This window comes from Panthera pardus, unplaced genomic scaffold (genome assembly GCF_024362965.1).
Source record: "Panthera pardus isolate Hobbes unplaced genomic scaffold, ASM2436296v1 HiC_scaffold_13, whole genome shotgun sequence".
NCBI lineage: Eukaryota > Metazoa > Chordata > Mammalia > Carnivora > Felidae > Panthera > Panthera pardus.
This window is the reverse complement of record NW_026526688.1, coordinates 88,918,429-88,927,930: the sequence shown is the minus strand read 5'-3', so window position 1 is coordinate 88,927,930 and position 9,502 is coordinate 88,918,429. Positions and strand designations below refer to the sequence as shown.

The 9,502-nt window shown below is 35.7% G+C and overlaps 1 pseudogene; it reads left to right on the top strand.

Annotated features, from left to right (window-relative positions):
- Positions 1-392: 392 nt before the first annotated feature.
- Positions 393-7,686, top strand: LOC109246737 (trifunctional enzyme subunit beta, mitochondrial-like; annotated as a pseudogene).
- The last annotated feature ends 1,816 nt before the right edge of the window (positions 7,687-9,502 follow it).

Below are 9,502 nucleotides of genomic sequence, written 5' to 3'. Positions count from 1 at the left end.
TATATATTGTGCCATCCAGAAGCAGTCAGCTTAATATAGGAAGAGCTTTTTTTTTCAATATTTTGAGAGAGTTAGAGAGCACGCATGCATGAGTGGGGGAAGGGCAGACAGAGAGAGAAAGAGAGAATCCCAAGCAGGCTCCTGAGCATGCAGGGCCTGACGGTGGGTCTTAATTGCACAACACAGGGATCATGACCTGAGCAGAAATCAAGAGTCAGATGCTTAACCCACTGAGGCACCCAGGCACCCCAAGAAGAGCCTTCTGAAGGCACAAGTGAAGTTCATCTTAAAAGAAGAATTCTCAAGAATAGGTTGCCATCCTTTAGAATACAATATAACGTTAAAGACATTTATATGGTGCTTTATCTTTAAAAAAAATGATGAAAAAAATGATGTATGGTTTGAGAAAACAAGTGGTAGAGGCAGAGAAGGCCCTACTTACCATCATTCCTAATTATTTATTGAGGGATTTTGTGCTTCCTGTCCCCACAACTGTGGGCCTTGAAAGATTGGAGGTCTTGGCCTCTAAAAGAGGTACACTTTTACAGTGGAATATTCCAAAGATCTCTTTGGACCTCTTGTGCCATGGGCCAATGGATGAGAAGAGAAATCTCCATCATGGCAACCTTAACACAATGACAGCAGAAAGGAACGTACATGACACCCAGGTGATCCACTCTAGTATTTCGTGTACTCATTGCCTACTGTAACTGTAAATGGACAGAGACAACAACCTTCATTTGAAAAAAAAAAAAAAAAAAAAGCCTTGATTACCAAGGGCTCAGACACATCAGAAATGAATTTTTAGGTCACAGCACTGAGCAAGTTACCAAAATACAACAAGTTCATGACAGAGGATGAGAAGAATTTCGGGTAAGTAGTGTAGGAGGGAAAGAATAAATTCCAGTTGCAACCCAGAAATTAAATGTGGCAAAAAAAGCTATAGTCTGTTTGGTTAGCCTCCCTCTTCTAAGCGTCTTTCAGAAAGAGAGGTCATGGAAACCAAGGGACTGCTGCATAAATCTACATACAAAAAGTAGATCTGTGCAACAAAAGGCATGATGGAATATGATGGCCATGAAAAGCTCCCAGCAGCCACCTTTTGAGAGTTGTAATCATAAACTTACTGAGGCCACACTTCCCTTAGCCTACTTCCAGGGAATGATGACTGAGCATGGTAATGGGACAAATTCAGGCCCTTCCTGCAAGATGTAGAATTCTTCCAGTGGGTGACTGTGGCTTGAGGACTCTTTTTTTGCCCCAAGTGTTCATACAACTATGTTACAATCTGAGTTTCTTCTTTTTTGCTATTTCTTACCTCACTTTCCTTTACTATGTCAGACCTGCCTCACAGACTAATGGCTCTCTCCAGCATCACTAGCTTTTTCCTCTCTAATATTTAAAGGCATTTCTGGGGCACCTGGGTGGCTCAGTCGGTTGAGCATCCGACTTCAGTTCAGGTTATGATCTCATGGTCTGTGGGTTCGAGCCCAGCGTCAGGCTCCGTGCTGACAGCTCAGAGCCTGGAGCCTGCTTCTGATTCTGTGTCTCCCTCTCTCTCTGCCCTTCCCCCGCTCATGCTCTGTCTCTCTCTCTCTCTCTCTCTCTCTTTCTCTCTGTCAAAAATAAAAATAAACATTAAAAAAAATTAAGGCATTTCTCTCCTCAGTGCCTGGCTGGCTCAGCTGGTACAGCATACAACTCTTGATCTTGGGCCTGTAAGTTTGAGCTCCTAGTTGGGTGCACAGATTACTTAAAAATAAAATATTAAAAAATAAATAAATAAAGATCTTTCCCTCCATTAAATCTTCCAGATCCAAACCTGGGTTTCTGTCTGCTTTTTAGAGAATCTGAACACAGCATCTTTGAAGAATTTGCCCTTGGAAGACTAATCATTGTAAAGGAGGCTTATTTATATTAAAATAAAAACAGTTCCTAATTAAAATTATTATCACATTTGGGGCATCTGGGTGGCTCAGTCAATTAAGTGTCCGACTTCCACCAAGGTCATGATCTCGTGGTTCACCAGCTCGAGCCCCACATCTGACAGCTCAGAGCCTGGGCCCTGTTTCAGATTCTGTGTCTCCCTCTATCTCAGTCCCTCCCCCACTCATGCTCTGTCTCTCTCTCTTTCAAAAATAAACACTTAAAAAGAAAAAATAAATTTATGATCAATTAAGAATTTATAGATTGATTTAGAAAGAATTTTTTTGAGCATTTAAATTAACAAAAGCACAAAAACATCTTCTTGCAACATTCAGGTCAAAGAAAAGGGCTATTTTGAAAATATTAATATGAACACTATATTTCAAAACCTATTGCATATAACATCCCATGCAAGCAGATAAACATTAAAATCAATATTCTACTACTGTACAAAACATTTAAAAAACTGAGTATTAGATTCACTAATTTAGAAAACTAATTAATTACTCTAATGACAGAACAAAGGGAAGTAATAAAAATGAGAATAAAATTAATTTTTTAAAAAAAGAGAGAAGAGATGAGCTATGGAACTCATTTTAAAAAATCAAGTTCTGCTTGTTGGAAGTGGCCCGTTAAAATCTACAAATCTCTAGGTAGCATTATAAACAAAACAACACTTTCCTGCTCCTGGCTCTATTCTGAGAAGGCTGTCTTCCTCCTCACCTGCTATATGGGCTGAAGCATTAGTAGGTGTGGATATATTGCTTCTGGACCCCAAACGGGCCAGACAGGCACTGTGCAGGACCATCAGTATTTTCAATTACAAGTTTTCTGTGTAATTCTATACTAAGAAATGCTGAAAAGAGTATATCGTTTTATATAAAATATAAGTCAACAATTTATAATGTCTCAAGGAGAAACCCAAAAATAAATAGAAGAAGAAAAAATAAAATGAGAGGAAGTTTTCAGAAATATCACTGTAACTAAAGGTGATGATTATCAGCCATTTTTTAAAACATACTATGCCAACATTTGAAGAAACATTTGACTACATTTTAAAATTGGAATTAGGAATATTTTCATAAGCACAACTTAGAAAAAATAGAAAGCTTCTTTTAGTATGGTCACAATTGCTGCCAAACCTGTAAAATATTATCATAATATGAAATCTACAGCCTAAGCAAATTTATCAATATTGATGTGGAACACTCAAAAAATATTAAATCCATATCATATATATATATTTAAATGTAATCAAGTCTAGTTTATTGCAGGAGAATATAGATGGATAATAATTTAAAAATATATATATTCAATGGCAACAATTACAAATGAAAAATAAGATTCCGTATCAAAATACGTGGAGAATAATATAGTGTATGAAAATACATGGAAATTACAGATTCTATTCTGGATGTAAAAATACAGATAAATTTGAAAAACAAAATAGCTGGAAAATTCTTATACTCATATAAATTTTATTGAGATATAAAAAGTTTGACAATAAAAAAACAGACACTTAAAGATAATTGTTAAGTTAATGTAAATATTTAATGATAGTCCATTAAAAATCCAATGAAATTGTACAACCTGAAAACATTAATTTGATAGAAAAAGTAAACATATATTCACAAATAGAAATTAATCAAGGGGGCCTTTAAATTATTAGATAGAAAAACGTAGAAAAAAAAAAAGCTTTCAAAAAAAGTTCCACCTTACATCATATACCAGTGTACATTTCAAACATTTTAAAGGAGCAAAAATTAAAAATAAAAGAAATGTTAAATTAAACAACAGAAAATATAAGTTATAATATGCATGTATCTGGTCTTGGGACAGAAAGGGGCTTTCAAAATTGGATATAAATAAAAATCTACTATCAAAAAATAGTTGATAGAAATCAACATGTGAAGTTTTCAGTGTGAAGTAAAATTTAACAGAAGCGTAAAAAGCAAAAGGAATATGAAGCAGACTATTTGCTCCATAGCTGGCAGATTACAAAAAGCATTTTAAAGTTCTATAAAACAATGTATGTTCCAGTTGAAACTGGAGAAAGATAATGAGTATACAAAATTTAAATTAATAAACATATATAACACTTAACCATACTGAACTTTGCATCTAGTAAAAATAATTCAAATGAAAACATTGATATTATATTTCCTCCCTGAAAAGATAATTATTTATCAAATATAATATTAATACCAAGACTGGTGACTGTGCCGAAAAATATAAAATGACTCATTCGCAGAAATCTCTATTCTATAACTTTATTCTTAAGAAGGGTAATACACTTATATGAAAGAACATTCACTGAAACATTGCTGTGATTATGAGAATTTAGAAATAACATATATGTTCAGCAATAGATTAGCTTACTAAATTTTAATACAACTCCAGGGTAAAACTGTATTGTAGCAGGCATTTTAATGAAAAATATGAAAATGTTCATAATATGTAGATCAGTGAAATTATAATGTTTAAACTTAAATATGCAGCATGATTTCTGTTTTGTAAAATATGAGCATATGCATATAGACAAAGATCACATATATACATATTTGTATATTTACATTCATATTGTTTTGTTTTGTTTTTTCTGAGTGAGTGGCCTATTGATGTGTGTTTAAATAAAATGTGTGTACTGGGAGTAGGAAGAATCAATTCCTTGAGTTTTACAAGCTTATTTGGTAGGGGAATAAGTGAATAGATATCACTGAAAAAATCCCCTGAACCTCCTTTCTTTTCCTATAAGGAAATAAGGTGATCACTTTCATTGAGAGCTCTTTGGTTAAACAAAATTACTTTCTTGCTTTTTATCCATCGGAGAACAGTTATACACCCAAAATCAATCAGAGTGAAAAACACCACACAGGGTTCTTTAGGTCTCTGTATGCTATGCAAATGTTTTCACAGCATTTTGCTGAATAACAGCACAGCATGGTAAATGCATAAAATGGTCCCTGAAGTCCAGGAAAATTATGGGCATAGGACATTGGTGAGTGTGCAGAACTACTGGCTAGCACTATTTTTTACAAATCAATAATGCAGAAACACTAACGTTTTATTTCTCTAGGAGAAGAGACAAAATATGCAAATAAAATTGGGTTGAAAATGAAATCTTCACAAAACAAACAAAAAATATATTCTACAGCACCAAAATTAAATGAATGATTGTTCTAAATAATAGTGACATTATATCTATTCACCACCATTCTTACATTTTTGTAAGTAGACAGACTAAACTATTTACCCATTCTTTAACGAAAAAAATTTCTTCAGTAATTGGTACCTGATACTAACCAGTTTTAGTACATTTTGGGACAACTGAATAGTGGACCAGGATAGAGGTCTGGTGACAATGTTCTGCGGCATCGTTACTTAGAGACTGTAGGTTTTAACCTTTGTAAAATCACAGAAACATTAGGTCTGACTTCACAAAAAGGCTCAGAATTTCTCTTTTCTCCTTTGTCTAGCCCCCGATATGAAGCAGTTCAACCTTTCAGCATTTTAAAAGTCTATTTCTAAGCAGATAGGAGAGATAAAGAAGTCATAAAAGTAATTATTAATCTGATTTGTAATTTTAGGAGTAGCAAAGGGTTGAGAGCTGGAAACCAAGGATAAGGATTGATAACACAAGGGGCACCTGGGTGGCTCAGTTGGTTAAGCATCTGACTTTGGCTCAGGTCATGATCTCGCAGTCCATGAATTCAAGCCCCGCATCAAGCTCTATATTGACAGGTCAGAGCCTGGAGCCTGTTTTGGATTCTATGTCTCCCTCTCTCTCTCTCTGCCCCTCCCCAGTTTGCCCTCTGTCTTTCTCTCTCTCAAAAATAAACATTAAGAAAAAAAATTAAGGATTATTAATACAAGAATAACTTAACCTTCCTGCTCTGTGACCCTCTCCACTCCACACCCCACACAGGCACACATACACACACACACATACAATATTAAGCTATTTGCCAGTGAGCTTCTGGGAACAAGAGATATTTATACACTCAGTTTCTGGGTAGACAATAGAGGTGCCTGTGTGGCTCAGTCAACTCTTGATTTCGGATCAGGTCATGATTTCACGGTTAATGAGATCAAGCCCCACGTAGGTCTCCATACTGACAAGTTGGAGCCTATTTGGGATCCTCTCTCTCACTCTCTCTGCACCCATCCCCTCCCAAAAATAAATAAATAAACTAAAAATAAAAATGGAGAAAACAGTTTAGGTCATTGTTTCACAATTGGATGCAAAAAAGAAGATCCCTAAAAACCCATTTCTTCTAGTGCTTTCTGTTCTCTTGTGAGACAGGAAATAGGAGGATTGAGTGCCCAGAATGACTTTAGACTCCTGGTTTAGGAGATATTGGTGCGGGGCCACAATGTCTCCAGCAAGGGAGGGATGTACATCTTGTTACATGGTATAGGCATTAAATCACAGCCAAGAGATTATATGTTAAAATTACATATTTAGGGCCAGTTTCTAGTACTGCAAATAGGGATCTTAAAAGTTGTCATGCTGTCTTAACAAGTAAAAAGTTAAGCAGACTGAAAAATCAACAACGTTTCTTAGATCCCTAAAAGATGGGAGGACACAGGATAAACTGCTCCCCCCAAAACTGGAGAGACAGACAGAACACAAGGAGTCCCAGATAACCTGACCAGAGATGCCAAGATGAAACCACTATGAGAACCTGAGTGGGAAGGGAGGGGTAGGAAGCCTGAAGCATAATTGAAGAACTCATGGAGACTCAGTGTGGACAATTCTGAGAGTTAAAAGCTCCAGGGCAGCTTTTAACCAGTCATTAGAAAAGCCTTCACAACTCTGTTAAGATTTACTTCAAGGAACTCTACCAGGTTCTCACAGTAAATACCAGAGAAAAATCCCCTTGGTTTTCTGGCAGAGGTGGGGAGGTGAAGGACTTACTCTAAATACTTCAGGCAGTCTGTTCTTAACAAGGCCTGCCCTCTGGAGAAACTTGCTAACCAAAGCCTAAGAGCTCCCTCTGGTGGCTTTCTCCACCAGTGAGCCATGGACCCCTGTCTTTGCTCTTTCTGACTGAAATAGGATGAGTATGTACTTTGTTCCCACAGCCTGACCATAAGGACACAGGATGAAGGACTCCTTTCCCATGTCGTATCCTTCCAAGTACCCAGAAAAGATATAGTTGCCAAAGATAATCGCATTAGTTTTTTCTCCCTAGAGCAGATTGCCAAACAAAAACCTGCATTCATCAAACCCTGTGGCACAGTAACAGCTGCAGATTCTTTTTTCCTGGCCTATGGTGAATCAGCATTGTTGATTATGGCAGAGGAAGATGGTCTGGCCATGGGTTACAAATGGAGAGCATTTTTGAGGGATTCTGTGTAAGTGGTCTCAGGATCCAAAAGATCAACTTTTATTTAGACAACAGATGCTACGCCAGAAGTTCTAGAAGAGGCAGGATTGACAATAAATGTTATTTATGCTTTGGAATTTAAGGAAGGTTTCACAGGTCAGATTTTGTCTAATTTGGAAGCCATGGATTCTGGCTGGTTTGCATAAAAATACGTGGTTGGAAAACCCAAGTTTGGATTGCCCCTTTTAGAGAAGTTGAACAACTGGGGTGGATGGCTGTCCTGGGGATAACTATGTGGAGCCACTGGCTGCAGGTTGGTCACTGCCCTGCCAACAGATTACAGAAGAAAGAAGGCCAGTATGGCTCAGTGACTGTCTGTACAGCTGGAGAGCAGGACCATGCTATGGTAGGAGAAGCTTATACAAAATAATAGATCAGGAAGAGGTGCCCTGAAGTTTCTGTGTCATACTCACCCCATTTCAATGCATTACTAAATGACATCTATAATTTCTAACTCCTCTTAGGAAAACAAAATGTGTGGCCCTCTGTTAAATACTTTGAAGTCAAGGTCTGCTAATATTCTGAACTTTCCAATAGTCATGGCTTTACTGCTCTTTCAGGGATTACACCAGAATCCCGCACGGCGATAGGTTTAAACAATTGTTTTTAGTTTTTATTTTCACCAAAGACTACATGAGAGGTTGCAGTTTTGAAGAGAGGTTAGCTGAGATTTGGAATCATCTTTGTATTTGCAAATGATACTCATTCCTATTTGTAACCTAAAGATGACTGTTTTCTAAAAAATACAAATCACTGTGCCTAATTAACTTAATTGTGGGAAGATAATTCGGAACCTAAACCAATAAAGTGGAGTTTTGATTCCAAAAGTTTTTTAGAGACAATGAAAATAATATAGGTCAGAACCTCAGATATACATAAAAGAAGGGCATCGAAAGAGGAATAAGTGAAGATAAAATAACTTTTATTTTTCTTCTCCTTAATTGATCCAACAGATACATTTTTCAAAGTAGTAACACCAACAATGCACTCAATTATGTATGCTTATGGATATAGCTTATATGTTCCTTATGCTTTTTCATAAGTGCAAAGAATGTCAGCAATGATACAAAGAATGAGAAGAAGGAATTAGGTTTATTTTACAATAAATTACTCACAGTACTGATGAACCGGTATACTGTCATTTGAAAGTGGACTTAAATTAGCTGTAAATATCTATTACAAAACCTAGGTCAAACCCACAAAAAAATATGCTATATACTAAGAGAGGATAAAAAATTGAATCATACAAAATGCTCATTTAAAACTACAAAAGACAGGGAAAGAGTGGAAGATAAAGATAGGAACAAAGTATAAGAGCATCAAATAGAAAACAATAACAAATACGGTAAATATGAGCCCAAATATAACAATAATCACTGAAAAACAATGGTCTAAATGTACCATTTAAATGGTAGAGATCCTCAGGGTGAATCAAAAGCAAGACCCGATTACATAAAGTCAACAAGAAAAACATTTTAAATATAAAGAGACATACAGATTAAAAGTGGATGGAGAAAATATACTATGCTAATATATATCAAAAGACAACAGAAATAGCTACATTAATTTCAGAAAGCAAATTTCAAAGCAAGGAAATTATTCGGGAAAAAGAAGGGCATTATATAATGACAAAGTGATCATTTACCCAAGAAGACGTAACAATTCTTAATGTGTATATGACTAACAACAGAGCATCAAACTGTGTGAGGCAAAAACTAATAGAACTACAAAAAAAAAAAAAAAAAAAGATGAATCCACTATCATAGTCGGCAAACTTCAAGAACCCTCTCTCAGAAATGGATATATCAGGCAGCAAGAATTTTAGAAGGACGTTTGAACACAATACCCTTAATCAGTTGGGTGTTTTTGACGTGTATAGACTAAATCCTACAATATCATCATGCACATTATTTTCAAGCTTCAAATTCAGCAATATAGACTACATTTTTGACCCTAAAACACACTGAACAAATTTAAAAGAATGGAAAACCTACTACATCTAATCTCAGGTCACAATGGAATTAAATAAAAAAAAAATAATAAATAAATAAATAAATAAATAAATATAAATAAATAAACTAGATATCAATAATAGATAATAGGAAAAGCCCACAATATGTGGACACCAAACAGCACACTTCTAAATACAGACATACTTCTTTTTATTCAGCTTCACTTTATTGCAC